The 24608-nt window shown below is 52.4% G+C and overlaps 1 long non-coding RNA gene across 1 annotated transcript; it reads right to left on the bottom strand.

Annotated features, from left to right (window-relative positions):
• Positions 1-2003: 2003 nt before the first annotated feature.
• On the bottom strand, positions 2004-17604 carry LOC125079581 (uncharacterized). Its single transcript, XR_007121146.1, has 4 exons — positions 17357-17604; positions 8575-8700; positions 4844-4989; positions 2004-4293 (listed from the first exon to the last, which is right to left on the bottom strand). It is a non-coding gene; the product is annotated as an uncharacterized LOC125079581 (long non-coding RNA).
• Positions 17605-24608: the final 7004 nt, after the last annotated feature.

The raw sequence follows: 24608 nt of genomic DNA, 5'->3' as shown, positions 1-24608 counted from the left end.
AAGGTCAGCACCATCCCCTCCCTGTAGGTACAAATTCAAGTTGAATTCCATGCAAAGGATATTTATAGAGTCTGTAACATGGGAGGGCTCAGAGCCAAGTGTGTATGAGTGTGAGAGTGTATGTGCATGAGTGCTAGTGTGTATCCGTGTGTGTGTGTCCTGGAAGGGAGTCTTCCAACGGGATAGATGGAGACCCACCTTTGTCAGCTCATCTCATATCCTTCCAAAACCGAAATTCAGCTCTGCTTGGAATGTTCTATAGAACACACAGCAGCCAGTCCATACGGACCAACAAACGAATTGAATTTGTGAATCCAGGGTTTTTGCACAAGTTTGGGTCCCCAGGGCCCAGAGGAAACCCTGCCCCACTGGTCTTTAGCTGCTCCCGGTCTCCTCACTAAGCCTTGGCCTTGGCTCCTGTGGCTGCCGGCAGAGAGCTGGTAGTAATCAGGATACGTCTGCAATTAACAAGGGCTCCCTCCTCGTCTAACCTTAACAAGGACAGAGACAGCCAGCGCACAGCCTGCCCTCACCGCCGCCTCCTCCTCCATGCTGTTTGTTAGCCTCGCAGATTATTATTAGAGGCGCCGTGGAGCTAATCACCTCCCTGGTGGACACCCCGCCTCCCCTTGGCTCTTGTTCCTGCATCGTCTGCATTTGACCTGACTTCCCAGGGCTCCCGGGCTGTCTGCTGGCGGCTCTCATGGAGGAGCAGCGGTGAGCCCACCTGGGCAGGACTGGGGGGACTGTCTCCCCCAGGAGGATGACCTCTGCCCTGAGCCCCCAAGGACAGGGACTGGTAAGGTAGAGGAGCGGGAGGAGAGGAAAAAGCAATAGGAGACGGAGGAGGAATTTGGGAGAAGCACTGTGAGCTAAGGCTGCCTTGACACTTACTCATCTCTGGTTAAGCCCTTGTTAGAATATCCAGAGGGACGCACGGAGGGAAAGGCAGACCAGGGGATGGCAGAGCTCCCCTCCTGCAAATCAATGCTGGGTAATGGAGGAGAGTCATTAACATTTCTCTCCTTCCCCCAAAGCCTGCAGAAGAGAAAACAAACTAAGACTCCAGCAGAAGAAATTCGAGTAGCCCAGAGGAAGAACTTCCACACGCCGGGAGGCTTTGCTTCCCTGGGTAATCTGCAGCATACTTCTGCAGCCCGGCTGGTCCTCACCAGCCTTCCCCTGCTCGGCCCCGCTCGAGCCCTCCCAGCAGCCTCCACTGAGCTGGGGGAGGTAACAACACGGGGGCCGGACGTTCAGGCCAAGCCTCCCACTACAGGAAACTCTCTCGGCCCGCCACGCCCCACTCTTCCTGCAAAGCCAGCTCAGGGCGGCTATGGCCACGGCCACGAGCGAGAGCTGTCCTCCTCACTGAGGGCTCACCTTCCCCCTGGGACCCTGGCCCTCTTCCGGGGGGTCGGGATCGCTGAGCCTCCCCACACCCAAGTTCATTATCATATGCAGAAAATGCTCGACAGACGGACACACTGTTCTTACCACAACAGACGACGTAAGTCCTGGTGCTGTCACAGGCAGGACATTACAATCGGGACATTACAATTTAGAATAACAAGGGAAGAAGAACAAGAGACAGAATCGTCAGTGACCACAACTGTTGACCTCATTTCCTCCCTGTGACCACCCTACTGGGCAGGCATTATGAGTCCCATTTCATATATTTGCAAACTGAGGCTGAGAGAGGTAGACGGCCCAGGGCCATATAGCCGGTGAGAGGTAGAGCTCTGGGATGTGGGGAATGAGGTCTGACCCCATATACTAAATTCCTGTTCCCATGCAAAACTCCCTTTGATGTGAGGTTGGTTTGACCTAAACTTCTTTTATTATTATTATTATTGTTGTTGTTATTTTTAAAGATTTTTATTTATTCATTTGAGAGAGAGAGAACAGAGGGAGAGGGAGAGAAGCAGGCTCCCCACTGAGCAGGCAGCCCCATGCAGGGCTCGATCCCTGGACCCTGGGATCATGACCTGAGCCAAAGGCAGATGCTTAACTGACTGAACGACCCAGGCGCCCCTGACCTAGCCTTCTAATAAAGAACTCCAACAGGATCTGCTAAAAGGTATGGCACACGGGATATCACGTTTCACATCACATCCCTATCCACACCCCCCTTGTGGAAGAATCTTATTTCATTTAGTGATTTCTGGGACTGAAAGGTATTCATTGAACAAGTGTTCAGTAAGTAAAGCGAGTACATACTCTATGCCAGGTTCTGTAGGTGCCAGAGACATCCCAAGCCCCGACAGCAGCCGGAATTCAGCCCTGCTAGAGGCTCCTGGCAGTCACGGTCAGGTCTCAGCCCAGGGAAGTGAGGGACCCCCTCTGCTTTCAACCCCCAGATTCTCCCAGGTAAGGGTTTGTTGGCTCATCACAGATCACCCTTGCAGGGGCACAGGTGGGTGCGTGCACGTGGGTGGGGGCCTAGGAAAGTGCACATGGGCGGTGTCCTTCCCGGAGGACTGCTCGATCTAGCCAGCTGCCTGCAGGCCATCACACAGCCCGGCCTCTCCCCAGAGGGCCCACCTGGTGCTAATTGTGTGTTGATCTGCTGCAGATGCAGCTTCCCCACCAAAGTCCTCTCTGTCCAGATGTTGTCATCGGCCAACCCCATCAGGCAGGGCTGGCCTGGGGTCTGGCACTCGCCTGTCAGTCCTGACATCTTCAGTGGATAATGGAACGCAAGGATGTGAGAGGCAGAGCAGGTGCATGTTAATGAGGAGATCAATTTTAATTATGATTTTAATTAAACACCCGATCCAGTAGGAAATATGACAAGAAGTAGGCTGGGGTTGTGCAACCTGGGAGGAGGGAGGGGTACCGGGGAGGGAAGGTGCCTCCAGGCCTCCTCAGGATTTAAAAAAAGTAAAGGGCAGCGCCGTGGGGAGATACAGAAAAGCCTGTGCAACCCGAAATTGGCACGGAGAAAGCCTTGTCCTCTAAAGAGCGCTCAGACAGTGGGACTCCCAAAAGAGGATGTCTTAGCGATGAGGAAGCCTCGGAGGTCAAGGGGCCCTCCCCTTCCATTCACTCGGGGAAACTGAGGCCCAGAAAAGAGTGTCTTCCTCTCCTATGCCCCCACGACACACTGTCCATGCTTCTAGCTGAGTACTTACCACATAACACAACCATTACCTCTTTGCAGCCTTCCTATCAAGTACTTATCCAGTCAGAGAGTCGATTGGGCAATGCCAGCCCTTCAAGGGCAAGGCCACCTCTGCAGAGCTCTCTGTGCCCATCGAGCAAGTAGGCACCAGAGGGGCTTGCGGATGCTCACAGTGATGGTGCCTCCTCTCACGGCAAAGGAACTGTATATACGAATGGATCCTCCCCAAACTCTGTACTCCACTTGTGCTCTGAACAATGCCTAGCACGTAGTGGGCATGCAGGAAATGTGTATACAATACATAGTCACAAGAAGTCCCTAACGTTTCATGAGAAGTCAGAAGCAACGCCCGGTTAGGCAGCTGTTCTTGAGCCAAGCCACCCGCTTTCTTGACGCTGTCCTGACGGAAGAGAGTGATGTGTGTGTGCTCCGTGCCTGTGGGCCCACGCACTGTGTATCGCAATTCTGCAGGTCTCTTGATAACAGCAGATCACAGAGTTCACGCGATGGCCCGAGAGGAAGCCGCCTTAGAGATGAATGCTGTCCAACAGTAACGTCTACAGTGAAGGAGATGTTCCGGAGATGTTCCACATCCACGTTCTCTGACACAGCAGCCCCAGCCATGTGTGGTTATGGAGCATTGGAAACGTGGCTCATGTGACGGAGGAGCTGAATTTTTAATTTAATTTAATTTCAGTTCATTCGAATTCGAATGGCCACATGGCACCAGTGACGACCATATCGATGTGGATCGTCTCCCATCATTCTTTCTTTGCTTGGCCCAGGAAACTGAGGCCCAGAGAAGCAGCCCTTGGACGTCACCCAAGCTCGGATGTTGGCCTTCACAGGCAGCTCATTAAGATTCAATCCTGTTATGGCTTTCTGGTACATAAACAGCGCCTGTAAGGAGCTTCCACTTACAGAAATGTTAACAGAGTCCCTACACACGGCCTGAGGACAAAGGCCAACGATTCTCCCCAGATCCCTGGATACGCTTGAGTCACGAAGAGCTGGAGGCCTGGCCAAGACCTCGGGTAATGACCCAACTACTGCTTCTGCCTGTTCCGCGCCCACCACCAGTACCCCGGCAGGCGGGGCCCATCTGGTTCTTCCCACCTCGCTGATGTGAGGTCTTCCCAGCCTCTCTGCCTGCAGCTAACGTCTTGTCACTGGCGTGCACAGAGAAGCGGAGATTAAAGATGGTGGCAGAAGTTAATTGGGATTAGACGCGCATGTTCCATGGTTAACAGAAGCACAGATGCTCCAGCGGCACTGCTGAAGCCAGATCGTTTTCTAAATGCCCTCTCTCCTTCCTCCCTGCTTCCTCCCCACCCTCCCACCCCCTGCACTCCACCACCCGCACCCCCAGGTGCCCCAGAGAGTATCGATTGGGCTGTTTCTTCTTCTTGCACGTTATGACTCCGTATCAGTTAAACCTTTTCCATAATGAATGAGGTCATTTGTGGGAGGAACAGAGAAAACAGGCACTCCTGGCCTCACTCCGACACACCTATCTCCCCTCCTCTCTTCTCTGCTGTCTTCTTTGTTCTTCGGGCCACTGATGGAGGAGGCAAGGTCAGGGTACCCACAAATCACCCCTTATCATCACAAACGAAGAATACCCATTGTCCAAACACATTTCAGGCTCCCAGATGGGCAGGGATGGAGAATCAGGGAAAAGCACGAGCACTACATCCCCTGAGAAATCCCCCAACCTACCCCAAGGCTCCTCGCTGTTGGGACAGTCGAATTCCAAGCTTCGGATGAGCTGTGGTTCTCAGACTTGGGGAGCTGGCTCACCGGGAGCACCCCCTCAGGAAAGATGAGTTCAGAATTCTCTGCTCCTCTCCCGTATGTGAGGGATCCTGAAGGACAGGAACATAAGCAGTTCCGTCTGTGATTCAAACACACTTTTCTTCCTCATCCCCAATCTGAGGGGTTCCCTATCAGCCACACCCTGGACGGTCCCCACTGTCCCCAGAGCTGACTCTAATCCATGCATTCAGGACCCCTCGAGGAGGACGGAGGCAGCTTCGCTGTGGACACAGCAGTCTTCCCGGGAGGCAGGGGCCCTGCCTGTCCACAGCCCGTTAGCTGAAACAGACTAAACTATGAGAGACAGCCTGCTGACCTACCGGGGGGACACGCGGGGGTGAGGAGCATGTGGGGCAGGAAGGTGACCTCCCGGTGAGGCGGGCTGTGTAGCTGGCAGAGGGGGAATGGGCCAGGGAGAGACAGGGCCAGTAACCTCGCTGAGCTCACCCTTCGCACTCGAAGTGGGCTCTCGGTTGGAGAAATTCTCTTCGAAAGAACTGACAGGGTGGGTTTGTAATTCCCGATCAGCGATTCCTTTGGCTCCTTCCTTAAAGAAATTCTTCCAGAAGGCAAGCCGTTGGAGCATTGGAGCCCAAAGCCTGCGCCTTCTTCAGTCCCTGTCAGCAAAGTCCTTGAGCCCCTACTCTGTGCCTTCTTCCTCTTTCTCCTCCCCCTGGAGGACCTCTTCCCTTGCGGGAACCACACCTACTTCGCTTCCACCAGGACTCCACTTCCGGAGAATCATGCTCTGGGTCATGAAGGAGGAGAAGGAAGGAAGTGGCGGGGGCAGACGTTGAAGCCAAGGAGAGGGTGACGGTTTAGGTCTCTCCGTTGGTGTTCTGGCTCTTGCCTGACTTGGTTTCATCCCCAGCATTAGCCTGTCTCCCATAGTGCAGCTGGCACCGGGTGACCTTGAGGGTCTCTGAAGGTGAGAGCGGAGCTACAGGAGAGCTGGCTCCCCCCAGCTCACTTGCGTCGACTTATTCAGCTGGAGAGGACTCTGGGCCCCAGACGAGCGCCAGGTGGGCACACTGGCTACATATTTCCAGGGCGCCACATTCAAAGCTGAACAAACCCAAGACACATTCACTGTTATTTTGAACTGCACACCCACACAGCGCTCCTAGGGAGCATCTCGGATTGGCAACCAGAGGAGGGGACAAGATGTCAGCAGGACAGCTGAGGGGACCCACGTCCTGCCGCAGACTCTGCACAAGCACGTTCCTTCTCTGCCTTGATCTGCCTGCCAGGTCCCATTCTTTGCCCGCAATTAGCAAGCCCCAACCAACATACTAGAACCTATTTGCACTGATCCCCTATCCCATCAGATCAGGCCTTTCTGCCCAAGGTCAGCTCGGATCCTGCAGATGGGAATCCCCTCCTGGCCCACTCCTCGGGGTTGGGGGGAGGGCTGGATGGAGTTGATTTCTCTCTCAGATAGAAGATGTTGCAATCCAGGCTCGGAGCTTAAGGAAAATGCTGCCATTTAGAGAACAAATCCAGGAGAAGCCTTGGCAGTCTCGCCTTTGAGCTTTTCTCATATCTACTGACTGCCGCAAATCTACCAAGCAGTGTTTAGTGAACATCTATTATGGAAGAGCCCCCACAGAAGGCTCACGGGTGTGTGAGTCTTCGTCCTCCTTCTTGCCCTCCGAACTTCTTTGAGGAGACACATCCGGGGCATGGCAGTGGCTACTCGGGTGTGAACGGAACACTCCAGGGCACGTGCTCGTGGGGAGCGCAGCACATGACCCTGGGTGTGATGCCCAAGACTGTGTTACTCAAACTGGAGGAGGTTTACACCAGGTGCTATATAAAAATGGCAGGGTGGGGGGAGATGGGGGTTACTATGGGACAGAGGGATGGAAAGGCATCACCCAATTCAGGTGCTTGAGTTTAGCTTAGAGGGATTTGGGTTTAGTTGAGAGGAGATGGGTGCAGAAGACGTCACAGGTGGGTAATATCCCATGAGCCAGGAGGTCTGGTCAAAAAGACCCAGAAAGTGCTCAGGAGACACTGCACAAAACCCTTTGATGGGGAAGGAGAGCTTGTGTGGAACGACAATGGGAAACAACACTGAAGATCCCCAGGCTGAACGCTGTCCTATCAGAGAACCATGTTCTAGCTCTTCCTACAGGACAGAAGGATCTCGGGTTTGAGTTAATGGAAAAGGTTCAGACCCAGATTTCTGGCAAAGCACCTCCAAGAGGGGCCCACCCTCCATGGGTAGCAGAGCTCTCATTCTACCTCCCTTCTGAGGACCACTCCCCATTTCTCCTCAGTCAGAACCTTACCCCCACCACATAAGCAGGACAGGAGCATGCATTCCCATTCAGCGCACATCCACGCTTTACAGAAGAGCCCTGCCCCTCTTTCTGCCTCCAAACCCCACCCCTTCTCTGCACCTGTGCCCATCCTCTCCTCCTACCTCCCATCCCAGGGGAGGGAGAGGCCAGTCCTCTTACCTGTGTTGCTGATCCCACTGCCTCAAGACAACTTCAAGGGTCCATTGCATTGACTCTGTCCTCTTGCTCTCAAATTTTCAACTTCCCCTCTCTGCCTGGACTTGACCATCATTTGACTATGCTCTAGAATCCCCCATCTTAAAATCAAAATCTCCATAGGCCCCACACCCACCTCTACCCCCCATCTCTCCATTTAGTCCCTTCCTGACCAAGCTGCCCCCAAAGGCTTGTATACAGATGCTTTTCCCATTTTTTTACATTAGCCCATTCCACTGTGTCTGCCACGGCCCACCTGCCCACCACACACCCTACATGTCATTGAAACTGCTTTTGCTAAGACCACCAGTGACCTCCAGGTCACTAAATCTCATACACCCTCTCTGGCATCTCCACCGCGTCTACCAGTCAGCCCCTCCCTCCTTCCCAACACATTCTCCCTCTGCTTTGTGTGAGGTCACATTCTCTGGGGCCTGGTCCACATTTTCCCTAATTCCATTGCCGTGTTTTTTTGCAGCCTCCTCCTTGCTGAATGACCATTATGGGCTCCTCGTTATTTATCCAGTTCTAAGCGCATTATATTTTTAACTATTTTCATTCTCAAAACAGTCCTACGATACAGATGCTATTTTTCTCCCTTGCTGGATGAGAACATAAAGACCCGTAGAACAACTTTCCCCTAGCTCACTGAGCTAGAAATCTGAGCGAGAGACGAGAGTCAAACAGACATTTTGGGTCATGATCTATGCCGCCGATCACTATATTATGCTGTCTATTTACCTGACTGTATTAATAAGGGTAGGAAAGACCACACAGCAATAATAAACAAACCAAGATCTCAGAAGCTTCAATAACAAGCTATTATTTCCATCCTGTGCTCTGTATCCAAGACATCTCAACAGGGAAAGGGCCGCACGTAGTCTCTCAGAGACCCAGGCCATAAAGGCCCCACCATCTTGTAGCTGCAAGAAGGAAACGGAAAGGCAGAAAAATCATACATGGGCCTTCCCTTGTCGTTTTTACAGACCGAGTGTTATGGCCCCTCTTAACTACAAGAGGGGAGAGAAATACCAGAGAGCGAATGGCAGGTCTGCTGGGATAAGCCATACAGACAAGAACAAACTTGAAATGTGGGAGCTTCTCCAGCCTCATCCCGTGTCATTTCATACTCACCCATTCCCACGGCTTTAGCGACTTTCCAAATGGATGTCTTCAGCCCAGACCTCAGCCTCATTGCCGAAATCCCACCTTGTTGGTGTAACTGCTTCCTTGACATTTTTCAAGAGGTATCAACAACTTCTGAAATTTAAAATATTCAAAACAAAACCCTTGGAGTTCCCCCCCATCACAACCTCTCCCCTCCCTCAACCTGTCCCATTTCAACAAGTTCTACTTCCTTCCATTGAGCCACTTCTGCCAGAAACCTGGGAATTTTTCCTGCCTCCTCCCCCTACTTCCATATTCAACCCATCACCACGTCTAAATGAGTCTATCTTCAAAATAATGTCAGATCTGCCCAGCTAGTGCTAGCCCTGTCACTCTTGTCAAAGACACCATCATCTCTTGCCTAGACTACTGCCACTGCCTCCTTCCTGCTCTCCAGATTGCCTCTTATCACCTTCTAGAACATTCTCCAAAGCGCAGATCAGATCACGCCACTCCTTTACCGGCTCAGTGGTTGTCCACCTTGCGCAGGGTTGTGTCCAAAGTCCTGAAAGGGGCCACAAAAGGGGCCACAAAAATGCTCACCACAACCTTGCCTCTCCAGCAACAATCTGTGCCATTCGTCCCCTCATGCACTGTGTTCCAGCCACACACGTCTTCTGGGAGGTCCTTGGCTGTGCTTACTCTTACCAGATGCAGGCTTTCAAACACGCCGTTCCCTCTCCCTGAGATGCTCATTTCATACTCTTCACCCCACAAAGTCCTTCTTATACACGACTCTCTGGCTCAGTGTCACCTCCCAAGAGACCATTCATGAAACTCCCAATAGAAACAAGGCCCTCTTGTGTATGTTCCCATCACACCTTACTCTTCTATTTTACAGCGCTCATGGCAATTTATAACTATATATCTATTTGGGAATTTTTGTTGGATATCTGACTCCCACAGAACCATAAGCTCCATGACAACTATGGTGGGATATTTGCTTGCTCACCATTGTCTCTCCCACACACAGTATCTGGTGTAAAATAAGTCACCAGTCAAAAATTGTTAAGTCCGGGCGCCTGGGTGGCTCAGTGGGTTAAGCCGCTGCCTTCGGCTCAGGTCATGATCTCAGGGTCCTGGGATCGAGTCCCACATCGGGCTCTCTGCTCAGCGGGAAGCCTGCTTCCCTCTCTCTCTCTCTCTCTGCCTGCCTCTCCGTCTACTTGTGATCTCTCTCTGTCAAATAAATAAATAAAATCTTTAAAAAAAAATTCTTAAGTCCAATGAGAAGATAACCTCTTGGCCCATATGGCTTCCATGATGAGCAGCTTCTGCCCGCAGAAGAACCGGTGTACCATGCCCCCAATCCCTGGCTCCCTGCCAGTATGATTACGACCAAGTGACAAAGACCTTCTGTTTCCAGGTTTGTTCTCCAAAGAACATACAATCTTGGCAGCCTGGAACAGACCGGCTGTGCCTTCTCTTGAGGGCACTTGGGTAGCATCTCCTAAGGCTGAACCATTCTGGGTCCCAGACAGACTCAGCAGAGTCAAGGTCTCCTTATTCATTCTTTAAAATGGATTCATCAACTGAACTCCAGAGTCCAGCGTGCAGGGCCTTCCCCAGGCTGACCCATTCTGCTTTCCAACTCCGTGGCTGTGAAAACCAGTTGCCACAAACGTAGAGGCTTAAAGCAACACAAATTTATTATCTCATTGTTCTGAGTTCAGAAGTCCAAAAAGGAGTCTCTGTGCTAAAATCAAGATGGTGGCCAAGTTGCATTGTTTGCTGGAAGCTTGAGGGCAGAATCTATCTCCTAGCCTTCTCTATCTCCTAGCGGCCACTTGCACTGTTTGGTCCATGGCCTCATGTCCCCATCCTCATAGCCTGTGACATCAGTGGAGTCTTTCTCTCATGCCTTCTCTCTAGTTCCTTCTCTTCTGCCTCTGCTTTCCACTTATGAAGACCCTGGTGATTTCCCCAGGCCCATCTAGACAAACCAAGGTCATCTCTCATCTCAAGGTCAACTGATCAGCAGCCTTAATTCCACATGCAACCCTTTTGCCGTGTAACCTAGCATATGCAGACTGGCCAGGGACTAGCCTTAGGGGACCCTTTTTCTGCCTACCGCCAAGGTCACATCCTTCCATCTCTCACCCCAAACTTCATGTTTGAACCACAAGGATGGCGGAGACTTAGAGCCATTGTTCCAAAGAGCCAGGGTTATCGGAACGGGGATCTATAGGAAATCACAAGTTACCTCTGGAAGTTCCCCAATACACTCTGACTCTGTTACCTCTTCACGCGGTGGATCTCTAACTCTCCTGCACTCCCAATGTTCTCTCCTGAAAATGAGGAGAAGGAGGCCCGCCTCTCTGGGTTGTTGCAAGGATTAAACAGGTTACATGTGGACAGTGCGTGGGAAGTCGGGCTGATGCCTGAGAAGGAGCGCACGCTCTGACTTCAGAAGTCTGGGTTCAGCTTTGATTCCCACCACTTAACAGACTTGTGTGGTCCCAGCAGAGTATTTAATCTCCACAAATTCCCTCAAAATCTACCTTTCCTCCGCTGTAAAGTGGGGGTATCAAGAATACCTATCACAGGGTTGCTGTAAGGATTAAATGAGATAAATTATGCAAAGTGTTTTGGCATACAGTAATTGCTCCATAAGATTAGGTATTATGATTATTATACTAGAATCCCTGATAAATGTAGCTGTTCTTTGTTGTGATGTTTTAGCTTTTTTTTTTTTTTTTTTATCTGACAAACTCGAAAATCTTAGCTTTAGTATTACACCTTCAGAAAAGCCTTCTCCTTCCCTCCCAGCCAGAAGCTGCCAGCTCTTTCTCCTGCTGTGCTTTCCCATAACACCCAGCCCGTGTGTCTGTTAAAGAATCTGTGCATATGTCCCTCCACTACCCCCCACCACCAACACACACACACAGGACGCCGTGAGCGACTTGAAGACAGGTTCCATGGCCCGTTCATCTAGGTACACCAGCCCCTGGGTCAGGGCCTAGGCGGTATAATGTTTAAGACATGTCCGCGGACAACCGTAGAGTCCTAAGCTCATCCTTAGAAACTGCCATCCCATAGAACAGTTGTTACTGTATTTGTTGCAACACACATCGTGTCCCTCTACTCGCAGTCCGTACTCGGGTTGGCGAGGTAGGTATGTACGTCTTTCCTGGGAGCCGCTTTCCTTGGAGTTCCTGCAGAACTGGCCCCCCAAGGGAGCTGCAGCCAGAAAGCAAGTCACCCCGCCCCGCCAGTCCCACTCTCCACCTCTGCCTCCGCCACCGCTGTGTCCCCAGGACCTCCGCTGCCACCTGCAGCCGCTGGGCTCTCCAGCCCCAGCTTCAGCAACTGCTCCGTAGGCCCTAAAGCAGACGTCTGCCCTGAGCAGAACCGGACTGAAAATCATATTTTCATGGGATGTCAAACCTCCTCTCCTACCTTAAATGAAAGGTATTATTTTTGAGAGGAGAATGTCACACTCTACCATTGAAATTCTGCTTCCTCGGCAGAAACCCCAGCGGCGTCTCGGCGTGGCTGGCAGCTCTCCACCCAGGGCCGCTGCTGGGAAATTCAGCAGGCCTGACGCGGACCATGGGAGCACGGGCTGCTCTGCGATTCAAACAAGGGGGAGCACACTTGGGGGGCATTGCCTTTGCGGGGATGGTGGGGAGGCAGGGGAGACCTGGTCCACACACACACACACACCCCAGCCCTGGACCCACCGCAGACCTTTCTCTGTCCTTGGGAAATGCGCCCATCACTTTGCCAAATAAATAAATCATCCCCCAGCTCAGCCACCTCTGGCCCTGCCTGTAATAAATGATCTCCCTTCAGCTTCCTCGTTGGCATATATAAAAATATACCCTCTGCACTGCCAACGGCCTCTTAGTCCCTCATCTCCCAGCAATTCGGGCAAGACTCTGAGACCTCTTTCTGATTCACCCGCCGTGATCCAGCCCTGGGATCCGAAGCTTTGCGTGGAGCTCGGAGGGCAGGGAAGGTGTCAGGCCGCGAGTGGGAGTCACGTCCAGGGAAACCGTCTGCACTTTCTAATGAGTGAGAAGGCGCTGGAGAGAACAGGTCAGAAGCAGCTTTCTGTCCCTGGGGCCTCCGGTTATGTCAACTTCTATGTGTGTGGCCTGGGGGCTGATCGTGCTCGAAGTCCCCAGGAGTCCCAGAAGCACCAGCTGCTTACCTGGCTGCCAGCTCTTAGCTCTCTGGCCGCTCCCAGAGGCTCCTGCTCCCTGTCCTAGACAGGAGCCACCTGTGAGCAGCACCCAATGATCAACCCAGGTGTTCTGTGTCTTCTGGGTGCCCTGTGGCTGGACTCGGTGTCAAAGACCCCATACTCAGGGTTCAGGGGGCCAGGCGTTCTCCCCCAGCCCTGCAAGCCCCTGAACCGGCAAGGGACACCAGCCTCTTCTAGAATGCTTTCCTCGGGGGCTCATCACCTCAGGAAACACCCCGTGACCGTGAATATCCTCCTCACCGAGGACTCTCCACTCAGAGATCCCGGCCTGTCCCTCCAGCGCCTCACTCCACTGCATGACCGGGGCTGTATGCAAACATTTGCTTTGATTTGTAAAATGATCCATATAATTAGGGAAAAGAGTTAAATAAAGGGACTGATTTCAGAGAGCAGGCTCTTAATGACACTAATACCTGACAAAAGGGGTCATTATGATGGGCTAATGGGCCTTGCCTGGCGTTCAGCTCTCTCAGGACACAATCCAACACACTCAATTATCTGCTAATCAGGGCCATTTTGTCAGAGGTTACTGCCCTGAAGTATCAATTATAGGAACATTATTAATACTTTATGGAGAAACCACTTGCATGAAAGTGTTAAACTCATGAGGCGAGCCCATCACCCCCCTCTCCTAACTGGGACCCAGGATATGCCGTCTCTTTGTGCCCCCATTTGACTCCCCAACTGGGGTTTTCCATGACCTATTGGGTCTACTGGGAAGGAGCCAGGGCCATGATGATGTTCCCAATCCTGTCACCTGTGACCGAACTGGCACGTCCAACTCTTAATGCCACCAGCTGGCGATGGTGGCTTAGCCCAAAGCCAAGGCATTACTGACTGGAGATGCTGGAGGGAAGCAGGGAGCCACAGCGCTTCAGGAACAAGCCTGCGCGTGTGTATGTGCGAGTGTTTCCCCCTCTCTGTCTCTCTTTTCTCCCTCTTCTCCTCTCCTCCTACTTCCTACCCGTCTTTCTTTGTCTCCCTCCATCTCGTCTCTTTCTCTTCCTCCCTTCCTCTCCCCCTCCTTCTTTTCCTCTCCATCTTTCTCTCTGTACTTCTTTCTCTTTCTCTTCCTCCCTCCCTTCCTTGCTCCCTTCTCTCCCCTCACCTCCCGGTGTCTCCTCTCTCCCCTTTCTCTCTCTCTTCCTCTCTTCAATGTGATCCCTCTGAGGCAACAGGAAAGAGATGGACAAGAGACGTTTCTTCACGACGCAGCCTTTTCGGGATGCAGTCTGCGCTGCTCCCTAGAGCTCACTCCTCCTCCATGCTGGCCACATGGATTTTTCACTTCTAGGGAGGCACCAACCACCCAACACAGAAACTGGAGGGGCGACTCTTAAAAATGGTGTGAAGTCACGGTCAAAAGAGGAAAATAGCTTTAGAGTCAGAGCAATGAGAATTCAAATCTTGTCCCATCACTCCCTGGCCATGGGGTCTCGGGCAAGTCACTTAACCTCCTGTGGTTTTCGAAGTAGATCCGTGACTCAGAGTAGCAGCTGGGCTCCTTGCTTGTTGTGAAAACTCAAGCAAGTTATTTCCCCTCTCTGAACCACAACGTTCTGCATGCAGGATAGAGATGGTCATATCCATATGCTAGAGCTACAGGAAAGGTTAAATATATAGGCACTAGTCCAGCGCCTGACCCAGTCTACCCAGAATGAGCATGATATCTGTATCACAGTGGGGCACGAGGTAGAAATATCTGTTCCTATATTAATGAACGTAAGTGCTCAAGAGAAGTCAATCCTCTCTGCCCCTCTGACCCTGAATATCTAGACAACTTCCAGGAAGAGAAGGGATTTTTACTGGAGCTCAAAAGGAGAGCAGTTAGGGACCCTTTGGAACCCCTTCCAGTGCTCTGGCATCACGGGGAGGTGCCCCTGTGCTCAGAAGAAGCTGCCTTTTGAGAATGTGTGGAACTCTCCACTTCTATGGCCCAGCTGGCCGGAGACTCGCCCCTCACAATCAGGGCTACCCTTGTTTGGCCCCTTGCCATCATGAAGGAGAATCAGTGCCTCATGGCAATCTCCTACCATGTGACTTAGAGGCAGAGTTTAGTCTCGTGGGGGAAAGGTAGGAAGAAGGGAGGGGAGTTCACCCTGGTGCTCAATGGTCTCCCTTGTGCCTGCAAACCCTACTCTGTGGGTTAGAAAAAGAACAATTAGAAACCATGGTTGTGTTCACGAATCCACCAGTAGTTGCAAAGGACTTAACCATGGGCCGGGCAGGGCGATCACAGTCCAGATTGCAGACCCAACTCCAGGACAGATCCGTTCTGCTAGAGTCTGGTCTACGTCCTAGTATGCAGATCTGTCTGCGTATGTCCAGAGCTTCCCGTAATTCCTGGTCAAGCTGAAGGACAGGGAGTTATTCCACCTTCGGAAGCAAAGCCCGAGGACAGGAGTGCCCAGAAGCACTCAAGTTTTGAAGAATCATCCAAAATTGGTGATCATCCCCTACACGACTTAGTACAAACATCAAAGAAACAACTTTCCGCTCATAACTATGAGGTTCTAGATGAAGCATGTTAACCTGGAAGTAGTCAAAAATGCAGAAACCTGCCCGGGCACCTCTTCCCTGGAGTCCAGAGAGGAGTCAAGACACTTGGCAGACTGAGGGAGAATCCAGTCCGGGGATGGCTAACGCTCCATTCTACTGCCACCGGATGGGGCCAGGAAAGAGGACAGACACTTACAAGCAAAAGGCTCCCGCGTCCTGCTTGGGGCAGCCTGACCCACGGCTCCGTGGTGAGGAGCGTTGGCTGAGGCTCAAAAGGTGCAGAGAACCCAGCCCCATGATCCTTGATAAATAAATAAATGGTGTGAAATCTGCTGTTCGGTGGGCCTGGGTAATTAGCATTTGCGGTAAGCAGTTACGGGGTTAAGTGCTACCAGGGGTTTGATCTGGGCTGACAGAGTCGGAGCTACCGAGTGGGGTGGTTGCCTAGCAACAACACCTGTAGCACATTAAGCAGCCAGTCAGCTTTGTCAACTTCTAGCAGGGGCTTTGTAGCACCGGAGATGGGGGTGGAGGAAGGATTAGGGGGCACAGAGGTGGAGAGCTGGACAGTGGGTCTCAGGATGGAAAAGGGGGGCGGTCAGGTGCTCTGTGCACCCCAGAACAGCTTGTGAGGTCTACTTCCTCATGCAGGAAGCAAGCAGGCAACTCTGGGGGTGAGTCCTGGGGAGGCACCCCCTTCTGGCTCTGGTCTCCGCCAAAGACCCTCACACCAGCCAGGGGATGTAGGAATCCCCTTCCCGCACCCGAGCCGTCTTTCAAATACGGCATCTAGGGATTCGGTGATGGGGGACGGTGGGGAGAGGAGGCGCCTTTGTGTTTTGTTCTCAGATCCTGGAGAAAGAGGGTTTCCTTCCGTAGACTCGTCTTTAAGGAAGGGACCAGAGAGCACGAAAGCAAAGACCCTGACGAGACAGAGTCCTTCTCCCCACCTTCCGCCCACACCTTCCCATACATCGCTCTGGACTTCCTCCCGTGCACGCCTGAGGGAGAGAGAGGGAGAGAGAGAGAGAGAGAGAGAGCGTGCTGGAAAAAAAGAAAAGATTGGAGGAAAGGCATGAGAAAACATTGTTGCTGCTGTCTTTGTAGATTTCATGGCCTAGCGAGCCCGCCTTGACTTTCCCCAGAATTCCCACCCTGCCTTTTCGTGGGGGTGAGGGGCGGGTGGAGAGTGAGGTACCGAGATAAGACCGCAGCCCTGGCGATCAGAACACTCGGGGTCAACTCCACGTCTGGGGCTCGTAAACCTTATGGCCTCTGGCTCATGCCTGTGCTGAGACTCAGTTTTCTCATCTGCAAAGTGGAGGGTAATCATACCCACCCCGCTTGCCTTACGGGGACCAAAGGAAGCATCTACAAATGCTGCCCACCCTCCCACATGCGTGGCATTCGTAATACGAAAGGAGATGCCAATCTGTCGGCTGTCTTGGACTGGCCTGAGCTATTTCCTGTTTGCGCCAGAGCAGAGAGATGAGCGGCCCTGAGGCCATGTTGCTGGGTGACTGGCTGGTAGCCCAGCCCTCACTGGTTCAAATCCAGCTCTAGGCCAACAGTGACTGTAATCACTGGGATTGGAATTCCGGGAGTCTGACTTTCAGAAGACCTTGTGCTTATCTACCCCCGCCCCCCTGAGTTCTTACTGAACACTTCTGCTCGTGCCTACAGGGGAAACCGAGGCAGGCTGGCAAACCCAGCTCAGGGCCCCAGATGGACATCTCCCCGCTCTCCCCTCCTTCGGGATTATCTGAAGAGGCAATCCAGGGCCAGGAGAGGGCACAGGTCATCTTCCGGCTTGCTCGGGAAATAAGCATCATCAAGCTGAGCCCCCAGGGGACACTGCGGGGTGTCCCACTTGAACCGTGGTCCCCTACCCCAGTCTTAAAAGTCAACAAGTCTCCCTTTCCACACCACAGCTAAGACGGCGTCCTCCCCATCCTGGAAGCCACACCATGTCCGCTTAGAAAAAAGGAGATAATATCCAGCCACCAACACCCGCAAGGCCCAGCTGCAGGCGTAACTCACCAGCCCGGAATGCGTCGAGGTGTCTGCGTGTGTTTGTGGGCTCTCTGCCCGAGTGGCCAGGGGTTCTGTGGCCGGCCCGCCACACCCAGGGGGACAGAGAGTGTGACTGCGCGTGAGCCACTCCCTCCATGGCTTCTCCAAGCCCCGTGTTGTGCCGTTATTTTCATGCTCTGGGTTATATTTAACTCAAGTCATAATATTTGGGGGGTTGGAAGCCTGCTGTTTCACCAAGAAAGGCATTTGAATATTCTCCGTTCCAGAGAATTCCAAGGGCTCTGGGAAGAGAGTGAGGCGGTTGCCCCAGATTTGTCTGTCACATCTTGGTCACGTGGACTCCATTAGCGGATGACTGAGGCATGGAGCAGGGCAGCCTAGAGGAATGTTGTAGAAATGATGAAGAGGAGACGGTGAGTGATGTCAGCAGGAGGCTGATGCCTCCAGGGGTCCCAGGGCACTCGCCCCCCACATCCCCACAGGGAGGGAAAGTCTAATTGGCCACACCACCTGCCTTATCACCACCACAGCTCTCGTCCCTGGTGTCAGTCTGAGGGGGAGGCAGAACCAGGGTCCCACCTGATGGGAGGAGAGGCGCGATCCCCGGCTGAGGCTCTCCCTCCTCGTGCCTGTGATGAGAAAAGAAAGCATCCAAAGGGAGCGCCGTCCTCCTACTGGGAGGCGCTGTTTCCCCCCCGGAGAAGCCCCCACAAGGGGAGCAGGGGACAACGTACAGGTCGTGCACAAAATGTGGTAACGTGCACCGATGATGCTGTTTCACTCCTGACAGCAGCGAGATGTCCTTGAGGACACACAGAGACGCACCTGTTTCCCGATTTTACGGACATTCCGTACATACAACTTTCAAATCCTGAGTCTCTGAGCCCATTTTTGAAGGTTCTCCCGCGGTGGCATTAGACAGTAAGTGTCCCTGGGAAACCATCCCCCACTCTTTTTGCACCACTTCCCTGAGCCACGAAGGACAGCTTGGCAGAGTCCAAAACACACTGAGGTGGGGGTCGCGAGTGAGGACAGGAGGGCTTGCCACGTGGTTTTTATTATGGTGTCTAGACACAGGCGGGTCTGAGAACTCCAGGCAAGGAGAAAGAGATGTGCGGCTCCCCGGGCACCAAACACTCTCCCGTCTGAGCAGACTCGGACCCCCCCCCCCCCCCAGTAGCCAGAGCAGCTGGCAGGAGACCTGCAGAACGTCCTTGAGGACAGGGCAGGACCTACTGACCTTGCAGGGTGTGGCCGGGGCAGGGGGTGGGGGGTGTCCAGGAGCTGGCCACTCAGGGAGCAGGAATGCAGGGGACCCGGGCCACTGGGGGCTCTCGTGGTCCCCAGGTGTTGAGGGCACTGTCTCATCTTCAGCCTGAACTAAAGCACTAAAACCGGCATTTGCTTCACATTCATGGGAACTGACATATGGTATAATTTTTTCTAAAATCTTCCAAGTTCCCTAGGCAGCTTTGACGTGAATATTAATACTAACATAATTTCATGATGATTAGAGAACACAATTAGGGGCTATTAATAATGACACAAATAATGACATTTAAGGCCTCATTTTAATTTGAGTAATATTCTGTCTGGTGGTATTTAAACAGCTCTGTCTAGCACAATTAGTATACTGTTAGGGTGCAGCCACTGCTCCCAGAATCCGCCAGGCCCCCCTCACGACCCACCTCCAGAGCAGGGGAGATGGGTGAGGGACCTGCCCCAAGCCCAAGATGTGCGCACAGGGAGCCTCCTGCACCGGCCCATAGCAGACTCTCCATGTTTGTTGAATGACTGAATGACCATATGACTGAGAGTTCTGCCTTCTATCCATTGGCACATGTTTGAAGCTGAAATCCTATTACCAAGTTACACGTGCTGAGCCCCACACTGTACTTGTTGGATGTTTCTGACCAATAGCAAACATCTGGGAGCTGACTGGGCTGTCTGGGGGGTGCGCAGATGGGACATGTCCGTGAAATACGCAACTTCAGTGGTAAAGCAGGTAGAACCATTAAGATTTTAAACAACCCAAAGTCCATGACCTGTGCATTAACCAACTGGCAGCAACACAGCCTAACTTTGTGATGTATTTTGGAGTTGTAGCCTAAATTCTGAATGGAGAGACTTGGTAGATAAACCTGGACTTGAAGCTAGGTTTTCTACCAATTCAGATTTCTGTAGCAGAAGAGAGGAACCAGACAGTCCACTTCTTGATAAGTGAGGATCTTGAATAAATAAATGGGAAGAAGAGAGAAGAGGAGGAAAGAGAGAGGAAGAGAAGGAGGAAGAAGAGAGGAAGAGGAGGAGGTAGGAGGAGGGAGGAAAAAAAGGAGGAGGAAGAAGGAGGGTAAGAAATCAGTTGAGCATTTACCCTGTGTTGGACACCGGGTACTTAACACCCAGTATCTTCTTTGATCCTTGTAGTAATCTCATGAGAGATATATTATTCTTATTATTTTCATTTCCCAGATGGTGAAACTGAAGTTGAAATGATCGTTCCAGGTCACACAGCAGTGTGTGGCTAACCCAGGCTTCAAACCCACAGCCATTGGACTCCAGAGCCCAGACCATAACATCCACAGTACTAGACAAATGACTGTGGCAGAGGAGAACTTGTGGGATGCTTGCCAGAGGAGAGAATTGGACATAGAGAGGAGGCAGCCTCTTGATGTCACTTCCATAGATGATCCCGTGAGGTCTGCAGGGCAGAAATGGAAATCCACTGGCCAGGACCGGAATAGGCAGCCCAGAGCTGACGAGGGCCAGAGTCTGGACTCCCCACTCCCTGGAGCAGTGGCACGGGACATGTCTGAGGACAGGGTCGTCAGGCAGCTGGCTCCAGCACAGGCCGAAGGGGCTCTAGCCGAGGCCAGCAGGGCTGCGGAGGCCGGGGCAGGGTCTGCAAATAGCAGGGGAAGTTAAGTAGAACCTTTCTGGGTAATTGACTCTGCCTGTCCACAAGACCCCCTGCCAAGCCGAAGCAGACCCGGCCTGACAGCCAGCAACCTGTCTGGGGTCTGCTCCGTAGAGGCAGAGCGCCTGGCTGACAGCAGGCTGGTAATGCAGTTGGAAGACTCCCTCTTCCACAGGCAAGCCTCGTTTTGTCTGAATGGCTGATGCATGAGGCAGGGAACCATTCGAATCCACAGCAACGCTGGTGACAGCAGCCAGGCAGCAGGTAGGCAGGATGGGATCTGAAGGAGGCTGGAGGGCTGGTGGGGGGGCTCTAGGCTAAGTGCCCCCTACTCACCAGAGGCCACCTAGCTTCCCTCAGGACCCCTTCCAGGTAGTGAGTTAGTACCTGCCACCCCTCACAATGCCACATGCACACCATCACACAGGTGCACCATCAGACATGCCCACCATCAGACAGGCATACCATCAGACATGCACATCATCAGACATGCCCACCATCAGACAGGCATACCATCAGACATGCACATCATCAGACATGCACACCATCAGACATGCACATCATCAGACATGCACACCATCAGACAGGCACACCATCAGACAGTTACTCCATCAGACATGAACGCCATCAGACATGCATGCCATCAGACAGGCACGCCATCAGACAGGCAGGTGCTCCATCAGACAGGCATGCCATCAGACAGGCGCTCCATAAGACATGAACGCCATCAGACATGCACATCATCAAACAGGCACGCCATCAGACATGCATGCAATCAGACAGGCACACCATCAGATAGGTGCTCCATAGACAGGTGTGCCATCAGACAGGCGCTCCATCAGACATGAACACCACCGGACATGCATGCCATCAGACAGGCATGCCATCAGACAGGCAGGTGCTCCATCAGACATGCACACCATCAGACATGCACGTCATCAGACATGCATGCCATCAGATAGGCACACCATCAGATAGGAGCTCCATCAGACAGGTACAGGCTCGGGGAGTACAGGAGGGCACCACGTGTCACATCCAGTGATTCTTGCAGCAGCACAAAGCAAAGCCCCTGAAAGCCACAAACCCGGTCACTCACCCATTTCCTTTTCCTAAGGCAGGCTTGTATCATGCTGCTACCTACCACTAACCTCCAAATCCTTCCCTCTGCCCCCCAGCCACACACCCTGGGGACACTGCTCACCCATTCCTCATAGCCAGCCACCCCAGATGTCAGAGCAAACTGGCCTGAGCCAAGCTCTTAGGGCAGCAGCGGTACAGGGCATGTGGGGAGCGCAGATAGGGCTCAGAAGAGGCAGGAACCCAGGAATCAAGGGCAGCATGGGGATGGGACTTCCCAGGATCCAGGGACGCAAAGGAGCAGAGCAGCCACATGGAATGAAGCCAAGGGCAAGGCTAGACTCCCCTCCCAGTTCTCCCCTTCCTGCTTGTGGTTGCTCCTCTCTCCAGGTTAGCAGGTATAAGCCAGATTTCTCATCTTTCCCCACCGGTGGGGCCCAAGAACTTCTCCAGTGCAGAGGCCCTTGCTGGCCCTGCTGCCGTCCCAGCTCAGATCTCTCTCTGGCCACTCATGAAGGCACCCCACTACCAATCAGGAGCAGAGTAACGCTGACCCTTCCCCCGCCCCGTCCTCGTGTTTCTCTCCCCTCTGCAGTTCCCTCCTGACTACTCAACCACTCAGGGATGCCCTTAGACCCTCTTGCCCAGCCCACTGCTCTAGCCTCCTAGCTAAACTCCGGGCCCGCTGTCTCTCCCCTCCAATACAGAACCGTTGTCAGAACCGCATTCCCAGAGGCTCCCAGCCTTCCCGAAGAGCTCACCATGGGCCAGGCATTAACCTCAGCCCTTCACACATACCATTTGTTTGATCCTTACGACTCCAGGAGGTGACTACTGTTGATCATCCTCATTTTATAGACGAGGGGACAGAGGCACAGAGAGATCAAATAATCCATCCACGTTACAGAGCTGGGAAAGCCGTAGGACCAGGATTTGAAATCGCCTCTGTTAATCCTAAATCGAGATTAGCAATGATCCCATTATATTCCCTCTCTCCTCCAAAACTTACAGGGACTTCCCATTGTCCCACCACAAATCCTAACTCCTTAGCTTCTGTGCCTTTCCCAAACCTGTGTGAAGCCACCTTCCTACTCTGTCACCCACTACACGTGCACTCCTTCCCTGAGCAGCCCCGTCCAGCCTGGGTACACGTGCTCTGGGCACTTGTCTCAGCCATCGCCGCCTGCCCCAATCCCTCCCTGTCCACACCCTCACCACAGCCTAAAGCCACTCTGCCCTTTGGAACACCCCCACTCCCCACCTTAGGAAAGCAGATTATTACAATAGCAAAAGTACTGCCCTAAGATATCCTAGGGTAAAATGCTCATTCTCTGTCACCCCAAGAAAGCAAATTCACCTCTCTGAGCATCCGTCCCCTTGCCTGTACAAAGACGGTGGTGATAATAGTACTTACTTTCAAAAATTGTTGTCATGATTCAAGAAAGTCATTTGGGGAAAGTACCCGACTCCTAATGGACTCTCTGTCAAGGGCACTGTTCTTTCCTTCTGCTTCCTGACTGCCCAGTATTTCTGTCTCCCTGCCGTTTGGGCCGTTTGGGTGCTGAGGAACCCGGAAGCTGTGTTAGGAGAGGTAGTAACCATCAGTCTGTGAATTCCCCTATTCACCCTGCCAAGGGCGAGACATTCATTATTCATGTTCACGTTCAATAAGTGTTTTTTTGTGTCAATTATTCCAAAGGCTTACCTAAGATCAGGATGTTATAGAGGGGATTCACTTACTAAAGAGGGTAGATCCAGATGACTTCTGGGTTCCCTTCTACCTTGAGAGTCTAGAATTCAAGGAACCTCGTCTCTTGAGAGAACTTAACGCAACATGCTGACTTCTTCCCCCCTTCTCGCCCTTACGGTTACGAACGACGTCAGCCTGAGGTCACACTGACTTTTCAAACCCGCTTCCAGCCCACTCGCATTTTCCTCTCCCAAATGACTTTTTCCAGGGGTCTGGCATTTCCAGTCCACACCAGGAGTTTTCTGGCAGCCCCAAAGCACGGCCGCTACTGGTGGAGAAGTCAAACCAGCAAATAGAAATGTCACTCAATCATTTCTCGGTGCTTTCTTCTCATTGGCCTTCCCCCACTGCATATAATGAGAAATTCTTTTGGCCGAAATATTGTTTGAATTTCAAATACACCATTTCCCTGGGGGGTGACCAGATGAAAAGAGAAATCTGGTTGGCAACATAAGACCTCTCTGTGGAAGTTGCACTGAGCGAACACCGAAACTGAATTTTTATTGAACTCCTTGAAATGACGGAAGCACATCAAGGCAACCAGGCTCCCTTCCCACTGGGGTGCGCTTAAATTATTTTAAGTGAACACCAAGGAAGCACCCCTCAAGGGGTGAAGAAAGAAGGAAAGGATTTTAAACACAGTGGGCAAAATAAAAATCCACTCACGGAATATGAGGCCCTCCCGACGGCCCCAGCATGGGCCTTCCTATGCGTCTCTCTGTACAAGCACTGCCTGTCCGCAGCTGGGGTTCCTAATCTGAGCAGGGGGTGTCTTAGAGGCCCTAGGGTGACGATTCTCAATCCTGGCAGCATTAGAACCTCCTAGAGTGTTCTAGAAAAGAATACGAATGCCCAGATCCCACCCTGGACCAGTTAAGTCAGAGTCTCTGTATTTTAAGGCCCTGACCTCAGACTTTTATCAAAGTTCCCTGATGATTCAAATGTGCAGCCAGGGTAGGACGGGTCCATAGATGTGGAGGGTCTAAGCCCCCCCAAAATGTCACATGCATTTTTGTCTGTGTGAGAATCTATGCGTGTTGCTGCGCTGAGGCGCCGTTACTTTCAGACAATCCCTTAAAATATCCACCACTCCAGAGAGGTCTACAACTTGGTGTCTCGGGTCCCTTCTGGCTGAAAACGGATGCGCACCTAGTATGTTGTTGCCATGGGCCAACAGAAGTCAGGTCCCTGGTTTCTTGAGGAATGACCTTGTTGCTCTAGATCCCAAATGGCAAGCAGCTGTCACTGATGGAGGGAAGACCCGCTGAAAACCAGAGGGAGGCCTTCTTGCAAGAAAAACCTGGACGCTCGGTGCAATTTACTATTCAGGCCACCCTGCCTGTGACTCAGCTGACAGCTGTGCCCAGCGTGGCCTCTGAATCGGGACAGCAGAAGCCAAGTCCGTGGAGAGGGACGCGTGCCCGGGAGCGCCATATTCCTGGCTGATCAGTGCACTCCATAAAGCAATCCGAGAACCAGCTTGTTTGGGTGTGCTAAGGGACAAGAGGGAGGCA

This window comes from Lutra lutra, chromosome 10, assembly GCF_902655055.1.
Source record: "Lutra lutra chromosome 10, mLutLut1.2, whole genome shotgun sequence".
Lineage (NCBI taxonomy): Eukaryota > Metazoa > Chordata > Mammalia > Carnivora > Mustelidae > Lutra > Lutra lutra.
Note: the sequence above shows the minus strand (reverse complement) of the source record. Positions and strands in the feature narration are given on the sequence as shown.